At 61.5% G+C, this 12202-nt stretch overlaps 1 pseudogene, besides 2 other annotated features; it reads left to right on the top strand.

Annotated features, from left to right (window-relative positions):
• Window positions 1-12202: part of a sequence feature (areas not merged during assembly with more than two copies in the genome that could not be assigned to a particular haplotype) that runs on past the window's edge.
• Tc00.1047053509815.120 lies at window positions 132-9230 on the top strand (annotated as a pseudogene).
• Window positions 3741-3797: a microsatellite.

The following is a 12202-nucleotide window of genomic DNA, read 5'->3' as shown; positions in this document are numbered from 1 at the left end:
CCGCCTGCCCCTCCGTGAGCGTGGTGCCGTGCGATGGCTGTGCGGCTGCGCTGGCGTGCTTCGATGCGCTGACTGCGTCGTTCACCGAGTGCGTGTGCGGCTGCCGCGCCGGCGGTGTGGGCGACGCGTGCATGCCGTTCGACGTGCCGTCTGCGAGGACCGGCGGCGGTGGTGGCGGTGCACAGGACTGCGTGAGTGGCGTGACGCTGACGGAGTCCGTGACGATTGGCGGCGGGCGGGCGACGGCGTGCCTTGACTCGGTGGTGTTCAGCGGGCCGATCATTGTGGCGGTGGACCTGCGCTCGATGGACGCGTTCGCTGACGCGCTGAACGTGACGCTGCGCCACTGCGTACTTGCGGGTGGCGCGCAGCTGCGGATTGGCGGCCTCAGCGAGAGCACGGCGCGCCTGATGCCCCACGCCCTCGTCAACATGACGAATGTGACGTCGCTGGAGGGCACGATTGTGCTGCATGGCGCGATGCCGCCGAACTCGAGTGTGCTGCTGGCGAACTCAACGCTGCGCGCGACGGTTGGCGGGTCGCAGTACGTGCCGACGACCCTTGACTACGAGGGATTTCGGTACGGCCCCGCGCTTGTCCTGGACGGTGTCCGGCTTCTGTCGACGCGGTTTGTCATGACGCGGTCGACGCTGTTGTGTGGCGGGGGCTCGTGTGCTGCGATCCTCGTGGAGCGCGGCCTCGGCGCGAACCTGTCGAGCGTCTTCTACATGGACAACTGCGCTGTGAGTTCGCGGACGCACGTGATGTACGCCCTTGCATCGGACCTGCGTGTTGGCGGCGGCTCCGTGTTTTCCATACAGAACAGCTCGTGGAGTGCGCCGAGCAACGAATTCTACAAGGGTGCGTGTGTGTTTGAGGATGTTGCGGTGGATGGCGGCAGCGTACTGCAGATTGTGTCCAGCACGTTCCGTCTCGGCTTCGCCATGCTCATTGCAAACACGCTGACCGTGGCTGATGGCAGCTGGCTGGTGCACCGCAACAGCGAGTTCCGCACTGCCTACGTTGTGTACGTGGTCAAGGAAAACGGCGTGTCGTTTCGCGATCGGAGTGTGTGGTCGATACTTGACAACAACTTCACGTACGGCTCGTACCCGTCGACCCATGCACACATCACAAACGATTGGTCACCACCGTCCGACTCGCGCCCGATCATCTACGGCATGTGCAACGAGGCAAGGGGCTCTCCTGTGACTGATTACAGAGACGACCTCAATATTGGGACGTCCGTGACGGTGTTGGACTGTGGCACTTGCACCGTGGACGCCGTGTGCTTTGCTGCGAGGACGAGCAGCATCAGCGGCTGTGAGTGTGTGTGCGCAGCTGGCGGCCACGGTGACCCGTGTTTGCCAGCTGCGGTTCCGGACGGCCTTGGGCCGCTCCCGCTCCCTGACGCGAAGGACACGGAGGTCCGCTGCGTGCACGGTGGCAGCATCAGCTCTGTGGACGATCCTGATCCCGGTGTGCGTGGTCTGTGCTTTGTCAACGTGACCTTCACCGCCGCGATCGTGCTGAACCTGTGGAGCTTCGACGCGCCACAACAGACACTCAACATCACGCTGCTGCAGTGTGTCCTCATGGGCCTGTTGATCAGGGGGAGTGGTGCACGCGTGCACGTGAGCGTGGTCTCCTCGATTTTGGATGCTGGTGATTTGGAGTTTAGGGGTGATTTTGACTCGAGATCCCAGATACTGGTGGCGGGCAGTAAGCTTGTGATGACGTCTGGCCACACCATTCAATTCCAGAGGTTTTCTCTTGGTGCGAACTCGACGCTGCTGCTACTTGACAACCTCATTGAAGGGGAAAGTTACGCAGTCCGTTTATCCTTTGTTGTTCTTGATGGTGGCGGGATCCTTATAAAGGGAAACACGCTGAGGGGAGCGGAGGAAAACTTTTTGTTGGAATCCGCTGTTTTGTTTGAATTTGCTGTTTTGAAGGATGGCGGCCACTTTGACGTGGAAAACAACACGATGAGCGCAGTTAGTGGCATTTATTTTTATGGGGACATCATCGTGAGCTCCGCTGGGCTGCTGCGGGTGGCGGACTGCACCTTTGTTGGCATCACTCTGTTTTTTGAACCTGCGCTGGTGCATTTGGACGGCACTGTGACACTCCAGGGTGGTGCGCAGTGGCGTGTGGAGGGCAACGACGTAAGTGCAGCCTCAGTAATGGGTGTGCCAAAATCCTTGTACAAAATGAGGCTGTTGGGCAGCGGCACCGCCGTGGTGCTTGCAAACAACCGTCAGGTGGACGATAGCTGTCCTTTTGCTGATCTGGCTCTGCCGAACATGATTGTGGTTTCACCCGCGCGGTTTGTGGTTGGGTGCAACCTGCAGGGCGATGAGGAGGTGTTGTATGACGGTTTGTTTCCTGGGGAAGTGGTGGTGTTCAGATGCGGCACATGCAACGACAACGCGGCGTGCTACATGCCCGGGACGGAGTCGGTGGACCGCGACTCGTGCTCGTGCAGCTGCAAGGACGGATGGCGTGGCGCGTCGTGTCTTCCCTTCGAGGTGCCCGACACTGTTGTGCCGCTCTTGCCGGAGAGAGCCGTCGACGGCGACACGAGCTGCGTGGTGAACCAGACGCTGACGAACCTCACGCTGAACATGTGGAAGACGCACCACTGCTACGTGGGCGTGACATTCAACGGCGTGGGTGCTGTGCTGAAGTTTTTTTTCAACGGTATGCCGCTGCATCTCCCCATCAACATCACGCTCAGTGGGTGCACATTCCGTGAGGGTGCCGCGCTGAAGTTTGTTGGGGGAGCTGAGGCGGCCGAGTCATCCGGCGTTCTGATCCGCGTGAGCCAGACGGTGATGCGGCGGTCCTCTGTTGTTGTGTTTGCACTCGCCCTCCCGCAGCACTGCGACATTGCCGTCACGGAGGTTGACGCGGTGCAGTTCTCCGTGGTCCAGTTGCTGGAATCTGTGAACAACATGTGGAGCGTTATGATGCTGCGGAACGTCGTGTTGAGTGCGTCCTCGTTGTTGGTGAGCAACGTCAAAGCGCGTGCATTTGGTTACGGTGGGTTCGGTTTGTACTCGACCGGGACGCTGACGCTGGTGAGTGGCAGCTCGCTGTACGTGCGGTACTGCAGCCTTGATGGGTACGAACACCTGTTCTACGTGCACGGGCTCAGTGTCCGCGACTACTCTGTTTTTGCACTGCTCAACAATACAATGGTCTCCGGGACAAGCTTCTTGTATCAGAAGCAAAACTTCAGCGTGTCGGATCACAGCGTGTTGCGCGTGGTGGGGAACAGTGGTTCCGTTTCCAACGCCATCTGTGCATATAATTTGTGGATTGTTGAGCAGTCAAGCTGGCTGGATTGGCGCGACAACGACGTGGGAGTGGGTGCGATGTTCCGTTACTCCCTAATAACTGCTTTTATCATTGACGACAGCAGTGTGACGACGCTGACGGGCTGCAAGATGGGCTTGACGGGGTTGTCGGGACCTCTGCTATCGCAGGCTGACGCCGGCTACCGGTTCGTTTCTGGGTGCCTGACGGTCGCGGGACGTGTTTTGACGACGGCGGCTGAACTGGAGCTGAACGGCATTACCAACGTGACGATGGTTGCCGCGTGCGGGGGGTGCACGAAGGAGGTAGACTGCTTTGCCCCGCTGACGACGGCGGTCATTGACTGCAAGTGCCAGTGCGCTGCTGGAGGGCACGGCGATGTGTGCGTCCCGGCGCCTGTGCCTGCTGGCTCACTGTCACCGCCGCCAGTGCCGCCACCACCGCCACCGCCACCACGCACACCGCCACCGCCGCCGTTTGGTGAGTGCATCAGCGACATGGTGTACCCCGAGGTGGCGCAGGCTGTGGGCGGCGGGCTGTCGTGGCTGTGCTACCGCAACGTGACGTTCAGCGGGGGCGGTATGAGCCTGACGGTGCTGATTGGGGCGATGACGGGCGAAGTGGCGAACATCACGTTTGATGGATGCACGTGGAGGGACGGCGCGGTGTTGTTGCTGTTGGGCAACGCGTACGCCGCTGTGGGGTCGCTGAACATCGTCGTCACCGGCAACACATTTAGTGATGCGCTGCTCAGCCCGGAGGGTGGGTTTCCACCGCACACGAACATCACAATCAGCGGGAACCGCTTCACGGTCACGAGGCTGATCCCTCGATTTTGTTTGGGCGTTAGGAGGCCGTCGTGCGTTGCGATGAATGGACTGGCGGTCAGCAACGACTCCGCGGTGGTGCTGAGCGGCAATGTGTTTCAGACCGTGACGGCATCGTCGAGCGCCATTTACGTCGTTGGATCCTCGCTGAGGGTGTCGTGGCACTCCGTGTTTGCGGTGGTGGGCAACACGTTTCATATGGCCGGCGCTAACGGTACGCTGATATATATTGGAGGCTCTAGACATTCTTTGTCGCTGAGTGTTCTGAACAACTCTGCCGTGGTGATCCGAGGCAACGTTGTGACGAGGCCGGTGAAGTACTTTATTGTATTCCTTTGGTCCTTACGTGTGGAGTCCCAGTGCGCGGTTGTGTTTCAGGGCAACGACATGCAGGGAAGCTTGGTTGTGTTTTACTCAGTTTTTTCTTCCTACATTTTCTACAACTCCTGGCTGCAGTTGAGCGGCAACCTCTGCCGCGTATCCCCATCGGAAGGCCTTACTGTTTTTAACCCCACGGTGAATCTCCGTGACTCTACGGTGTCTGTGTCTGGCAACCGATTCATGTCCAGCACAGTCTCGCCAACAGTGCTGCTGATACCCAAAAGTTCCCGCGATCTCACAAACGGAGCGATTGTTGCTGCGTGCAACACTGTGAACGGCGGGGAGGAGGCGAACTACGTTATTCCTTTCGTGTAAAATGCCACCATTTTGACCTGCAGCGGCCCATGCGCCCTCGCGGCGTCGTGCTTTCCTCCTTACACATCGACGGCCTCGAGTGATGGCTGCGCCTGCACGTGCGCTGAGGGCGGCCACGGCGATGCGTGTCTGCCCGTTGCTGTTCCCGAGCCACCGAGCACCGACGGCGCCGACTTGTGCGTGCAGGACGTGCGTGTGGGTGTGGAGGTGAGCGCGGGTCTTGGGACGTCGGTGGCGTGCTACGTTGGTGTGACCTTTGCGGCGGACGTCGTGGTGGACGTGGGCTTGATGTCAGGGAGCGTGCGCAACGTGACGCTGGCGAACTGCACGTTTGTGGACGGAGCAAGCCTGTACGTTGTTGGGTGGCTGTCCGACCCGACTGCTGGACAGCGCGCCGATGTGTTGATCAGCGGGCTTGAGTCGCGCTCTGGCGGCGGCGTGGTGGTGGCGAACCGATTTCCGCCGGGCTCGCGCGTCACCGTGGTGGACTCGGTGCTGATTGCAGAGAGGCGTGTTGCGTACCGCGGCGTCTACGACCTTGGCGACGCGTCCGCGTGCCTTGTGGTGCACAACGTGAATCTGACTGGGAGCGTGCTGACCATCGCGCGCACGCAGGTGGTGGCGGTGTTCCGCGACGCTGTTGGCGTGTTGGTGGTTGGCGGCGTGGCGCTGTCGTCGCGCGGTGCGCTTTACGTGGACGGACTGGCGGTGCAGACGGCGCTGGGGCTGTGCGTGTCGGTGGAGGGCGGTGTTGCGGCGAGTGGCGGCTCCGTGGTGGCGTTTGTTGACAGCGACTTCCTGCTGTGCAAGCACGCGGTGACTGTGCGTGGGGCTGTGAGCGTGTCGGGCTCCATGGTGGCGTTTGTGCGGAGCGACTTTTTGTCGACGGAGAACCACGCGGTGGCGTTTTATTCGGCGGTGAGCCTGGCCGGCGGGTCGATGCTGCTGGTGAAGGGCAACGTGCACGACGGCGTCTCGAGGGAGATGCTCTACGCCGCTGGCGCCGTGACCGCTGCTGGGAGCACGCTGAGCTTTGTGCGCAACCGAGCGCTGCTGCCGCGGATGCTGACGGTGAGCCTGTCGCTTGTGGCTGGGGCGCATTTGAGGGTGGCGTGCAACGACGCTGGTGGACGTGTCCTGTTGACGGCGGAGGAGTACGCTGCGGCTGGTTTTGGCGACGCTGGGCGCATCGACGTTGCCGGGTGCGACGCCTGCAATATGGATACGCACTGCTACGCTCCCGGGACTGCGTCTGCAAGCGTGACGGACGGTGTGTGTGTGTGCGCGTGCAGCAGCGGCGGGTACGGCGAGGCGTGCGTGCCTGTGGGAGTTCCCGCGCTGCCGCCTCCTGTGGGCACCGCGTCGAGCGTGTTTGTCCGCGAGGGCGTGACGGTGCGGTCGGTGTTCGTTGTGCCTGCCGGTGCGAGCGAGGTGACGCTGCGCCACGTTGTGCTGGACGGCGTGAGTCCTGTGCTGTACGTGCCGTGGATGGCGCGGGACGGCGTGCGGATCGTTGTGCAGAACGTGTCGCTGCTGAACGGTGCCGTGCTGTACGTGATGGGCGGTGGAGGGTTGCGCGGTGCGGGTGCGGCGGGGAGCGACGAGGGCGGGCCGGTGGAGCTGTCCGTGTGCGATGTGGAGGCGCTGAACGGTGCGCTTGTGCTGACCGACACGTTCCCCGCGGGGTCCGTGCTGACGGTTACGGACTCCCTGCTGGTTGCCGCGAGGCCGACGCCGCTTGTGTATCTTCCCGGCTCGCAGTCCTCGCCGTACGCACCGGTGCTGGTGCTGTCGGGCCTGCGGCTCGTGCGGTCCGTGCTGGTTGTGTACGGCGTTGCCCTCGTGACCGTGATGACTGGTGGGCGGACAGTGCTGGTGGACGGCGCCGTACTGGGGCTTGTCGGTGGCGGTGTTGCGCTGGACGCGGCTGTGCTCGGTGGCGACGTTGCGTTGTACGCGAGTGCGCGCGTGGTTGCATCGGAGGGCGCTGTGCTGCGCGTGTCGGGGAGCCGGGTGTACGCCGCGCATGGGTTGGTGTTCGACAGCGGGGTGGAGTCCAACGCGTCCGCCGTCGTAGTGAACGACAACGCCGGTGCGCTGACCGATGGCGCGCTGCTGGTGCTGCGGGGGTCGGCATCGTTTGCGTCCGGGTCGTGGCTGTCGGTGCGCGGCAACAGCATCAGCGGCAGGCTCCTGTCGGTGCCGTCGTACCCGCGCAGTGCAGAACTCGTGCAGAGCACGCTGACGCTCCACGGGAACGCCGGCAGTGGGCCCGTCGTGATGGACGGCACCGTTGCGCTTGTGGGCGCTGGCGGGAAGTTCGTTTTGGGGTGCCTGACGCTCAACGGGCAGGTGCTGCGGCCGATGGACTACAGGTCCGCCGGCATAATCGGGGAATTCCGCCCCGTGGCGTGTGGCGTGTGCGACGCCGACGTGCGCTGCTTTGCTGCTGCGACGAGGGCGATGTCGGGGTCGTGCGGCTGCCGCTGTGCTGAGGGCGGGCACGGGCGCGACTGCCTGCCGGTGTATCTGCCGCACGTGGACGGGTGCAACCGCACGCCTGGCATGCCGCCGCTGAGCCACACGGCGACGCTGACGGAGACGCGCAGCCTGACGCCGACGTGGACGCCGAGCCTGAGCGCGGCGCACTACAGTCCGACGCACTACAGGCCGACGGAGACCCAGCGGGTGACGGAGACGGTGGTACTGCCGCTCACGCGGACCCCGACGGCGTCGGTGAGCAGCACTTTGTGGTGGAGCGACGTGGCGTGCCCAACGCTCGCCGTGACGACGACGGCGGCTGGTGGGAGCCTGACGCAGAACGACATCCGCGGCGGTGGGAGCGCCGTCCCGACACGGCTGATGGTGGCGCTGCCGCCGCCGTTTCGGTGGGCACGCGACCCGCAGCTCGGCACGCACTTGAGCTTTGTGCCGGTGTCGACGGCGCAGCCTCGCGGGTTTGGCGGTCCGTGGGGAGCAATGCTGAGCAACGCGACGTGGGTGCGCAATGCGACGAATCCGTCCACCGTCCTGGAGCTGGCTGTGCCCGTGCACCGGGGTTACTTCATTGCTGCCGACGAGACGCTAGTCATTCGCTGCGATGCTGTGGCGGTGTCCGGCGGCTGCAAGGGTGTGCTGCTTGGGTCCTTCACGATCAGGTCGAACACGCTGCCCGCCGCTGCCAGCGCCCTCTCGGCGATCACCGGCGTCGTTGCGGGTGCGGCGGCTGTTGGCGTCGTGGTGACCGGCGGGCTGGGCTCCATCCTGGAGATGCAGGCACTCGGCGTGTTTGCGAGGATGTCATGCGCTTCGGCGCAGGAGCGTGCGAGCACCGTTGCGCTGCCGTACTTCCTGTCGGTGTTCGCTGCCCTTGATCCGCTGTGGATGGTGGTGGGCAACGCGCTGCTTGCCGCTGTGTTCGGGTGCGTGCACTGCGGTGTGACGGCCGCCTTCCAGCGGTGGCGCGGCGTGGACGCGGCGAGTGCGTGGGCGGCGATGCGCTTCCCGAGCCTGACGTACGTCGTGGCGCACGCGATGCACCTCGGCATCTTCTTCGGCTCCGTGCTCGCACTTGCGATGCCCGACGCTCGCGTGCATCACCGCGTGGTTGGTGTCGTTGGCGTGCTGTACGGTGTGGCGTTCCCTGCTGGCGTGTGCTACTTGATTGCCCGCCACGTGGGCGCGAGCTTCACGAGGTACTGGCAGTTTTCGAGGAAGCCGCTGCACGAGCGCCTGCTTTACCCCGTCGGGTATTGGCATCCCGCAGTGCAGCAGCGGATGTACGGCGGCATGCTGACGAACATGAGGGGCAGCCACGTGTACTGGTGCGTGTTCCAGCTGTCGGTGCTGTGTGTGGTGTGCCTGATTGCTGCTGTGCACCCGCCCGTGGGAGGCTGCCACGTCCTGTACTTCTGCATGGCGGCTGTGCTGCTTGCGGGCGCGGGCGTGGTTGCCTTCACGAACATGATGCGCTCGGCCTTTCTGACGGTGATGCAGACTGCGAGCTTTGTGCTGCTTGCGGCGCTGTGCGTGATTAGCGCGGCAAACCATCTTGCGCCGAGCGACGGCGGTGCGAGGGCGTACGCGGCTATCGTGCTGCTGCTGACCACTGTGGTGCTTGCGGTCACTGTGTACAGCGTCGTTGTGTGGTACGCGGAGGACCACCACTGGCAGGAGCTGCGCGAGCCGCGGCGTGGAGGGCTGGAGGCGCTGCTGCGCGATGACGAGGAGAGCGACGAAGAGACGCAGAAGCCGCACGACATGGCGTCATCGTCGTACGCCTCAGGCACCACCGTTGCGTCGTCGTACCGACCACCCGCACCGTCTTTGCAGCTCATGGCGGTGACACCCGCTCGACCGTGCATCCAGTGTGAGCTGCAGCATTAATTATGCTCTTCTGTGACGTGCAACGCTTAGAATTGGCAGACGTGCGGTGGTGGTTGATGGGAGGGGGCGCGAGACCACGGCTGCTGCACACCACGGCCACTCATCTCTCACAGCACCGACAGTATTGTTGATTGTTGTTTTTGCGACACGATTCTTTTTTGCGCGGCTGCTTTCAAGAGTTTCTCCCGTTCTGCGATGACTGTGTGGAAGGGGATTGAGTTGTCGCTCTTGTTACTCCTGATTTTGTGCTGTATTGGACTGCAACTCCATGGAGTTGTGTGCAAGGAACTCAGCGCCTATTTTATGCAATGGAAGAGGGATCCAACGAGCTGCCTACTGTTAGTGGTGAATTGCAGCTCGGCCCTACCGTGGATTTACAGACAGGGAGCAATACAGTTTGCAGGAGCAAAGCGGTGGCGGAGAAGTAGCAGGGACCTGTGCTTCCGGGAACGCCTTTGAGCGGGTTTTGTATTGAGGTGCGACCCCTTTCCCTGATTTAGGCCTGCCCTGCTGTGTCGAGTGCACAGGGTGATCGATGTCTCTTTATCGGTGGAGGTGACGGACAGAGTCATCGCAGTCACGTTCCACACTTATCCTTTAGCGCAACACCGCCATGGCTGGATCCCTCATGTGTGCACGTGGAACGTGGGGAACTTGGATGACGCGGCATTGGGATTCGTTGCCCGTGACGGCCCGCACGTTTTGTGTGTGCAGGAGGTGTGACGGCCACTTCCGGCAATTTGCACGTCCCTTCACGGCGCGGCCTTTGATTTACTCGGCAAACCCCATTTCACAGGCAAGGAAAAGTTCTGCATATTGGCCATGCTGGTACGAGGGATGCCTACACGAGCACGTTGGTCATTTTAAGAACTTCCATCCGGCCGTGCGGAATTCATGCACCAAAACAGACACGGAGCGGTGCGCTGTTGGCACAGAGAGCACGATATACACCGAGACTTCTTCCACGGCGGCGTGCGTGTATGCACCTTTTTGCTGAACCGTGGAAGCACGCGAGCACATGTCGACGGTTCTGGATCACCTGGTGACTCGCATTGTGGACGTGCCCGAGGACGGAGCTTGTGATGCATAAGCCAAGAAGGCATTCGACCACACACAGCTCACAGACACATGGAGCACCGGCATGGTCGCATTGGCCGAGAGTATTATTTGGGCCCAACGACACAAGCCCGAACCTCGCCGCACCACCGTAACAGGCGACTGGGAAGCCACGCACACGGACTCCACCCTCACTAATGGGAAGAGGCCGTACTGGCCCGCCTCCGCACCGGGGCTTCGCACAAATACAGATGGCTGCTGCGGCCACTGCAACTCGTCATCCCGAGCACATGCCGTTGCTGCGTCCCGGATGCCCCACCGCAGGCACGCAAAGAACTTCGCACGGAAACTTCTTAGCCTCCCGCTGAACCCTACCACACCGCTATCCAACGCCCCGGCAGACTGCCCGGTGCGCGGTAAGCACTGCAGCTGCCGCGTGAGTGTCGTGACGCACGGGTTCAACTCCCGTGGCGTTGCGCGCTCCCTGGCGCTGTGGAAAGTTAATTTTCCCAGTGAGCCGGAATAGCCACCCACCAGTTTATCGAGGACGAGAGCGAGCGATGGCACACCGATCGCACCTCCGCCACAGATAGCACAGTCCAGGCCGAGGCCACTCCCTGCAGTCTCTGCACGGCGTCGTACGACCAACGAGACGGGCTCATTTTTTATCTCCGGCACTTCCAGAATTAATGCTGCCTCCTGAAAAGTAGGAAGCGTCTCCTGGAAAACGACGATTGGACTGCATCCCCCTGTTCGAATGCGCTTACAGTGAATTTAGGGGTCAAACGAAAGCGAGGCTAATGCTCCATTTACGCGCACACGAACGCTCTGTTCCAGAGCCACAGCCGGCACAAAAACCCCGACTGTAAGAAAGTCACGAGGCCAAAAATAGAGATTGGATACCCGTGCGCGCCGGAAGGGTTGAGCCACAAGAGGAAGAATAGCAAACCCACACAGAGACTCCGTCCCCGAAGGAGTCTTTGGCCTTTGCGAGGAAGGAGAATGCCAGCAAGTAAGAGTGTACTGTTTGCCTAACGTGGCACGCAACTGTCCAATCATTAACGTCACACTGTTGCCGAGTCCATGACGGCAGAGGGTCAGGCCGCCGAGGAGGCGCACGTCGCCCGGCGACGACAGCTCTATGGGATCAACACCGGCTGAATTTTACCGTCCAACACGCGGTTTTCAGTGCCACAACAATGATGGACGGACTCGCCACCGCACGGCATGCCACTGGTAGCGGCCGAAAATTGTGGAACCCAGCCGACGTGGGCTGCACGAAGAGACAAGTATGCACCTACTCCGTTGCTCGGCTTTTCCGGCAATTAGAAAAAAAACAACCATGATGTGGACGCAGGGGAAGTGGGGAGTCTGGGCCTCACGAAAAGGCTGGCATAATTTCTCCTTTTAGAGGCGGAAAGGCTCTGCCCCCAACAGTACCCTCGCGCGGCAAGAAGGCACATGTCTTTTCGCATATGCGGCACAACGTCGATGCTGCTAGAAGGCGCCCTCCATTTTTTTTATTATTTATAGATCAGTTGTTTTGTTGATTTATTGATTTGTTGTTTTACCGATTTCCGGCAACAGTGAATTATTTAGCCAACGCGCCAGCGCGGGGAGGATGCGTAACGGGTGTGTGTTGCACGCCCTCCGCTGCAGCTCCCATTCCGGGTGTCGGGGCTTTTCTTTACGCCTCCACTCAGCGGGGCTAATGTGTTCTCCGATAGAAGCTGTTGTGCGGGACATATGATTCAATAGAGAAAACAATAGGGATAAAAAACAACAAGGCTCTTTTCTGACGTGTGCCACGTGGAAGTGACAGTTGTGCGTTGCTGGTCGCTGAGGGAGGGCGTGGGGCCGCTGCTGCTGCGCACCACAGCCACCCATCGGACTCCGCAACGGCATTGCCACTGTTT

Source organism: Trypanosoma cruzi, genomic scaffold, assembly GCF_000209065.1.
Source record: "Trypanosoma cruzi strain CL Brener 1047053516473 genomic scaffold, whole genome shotgun sequence".
Taxonomy (NCBI): Eukaryota; Euglenozoa; class Kinetoplastea; order Trypanosomatida; family Trypanosomatidae; genus Trypanosoma; species Trypanosoma cruzi.
The sequence above is the reverse complement of the archived record's forward strand: the minus strand, read 5'-3'. Positions and strand labels throughout refer to the sequence as shown.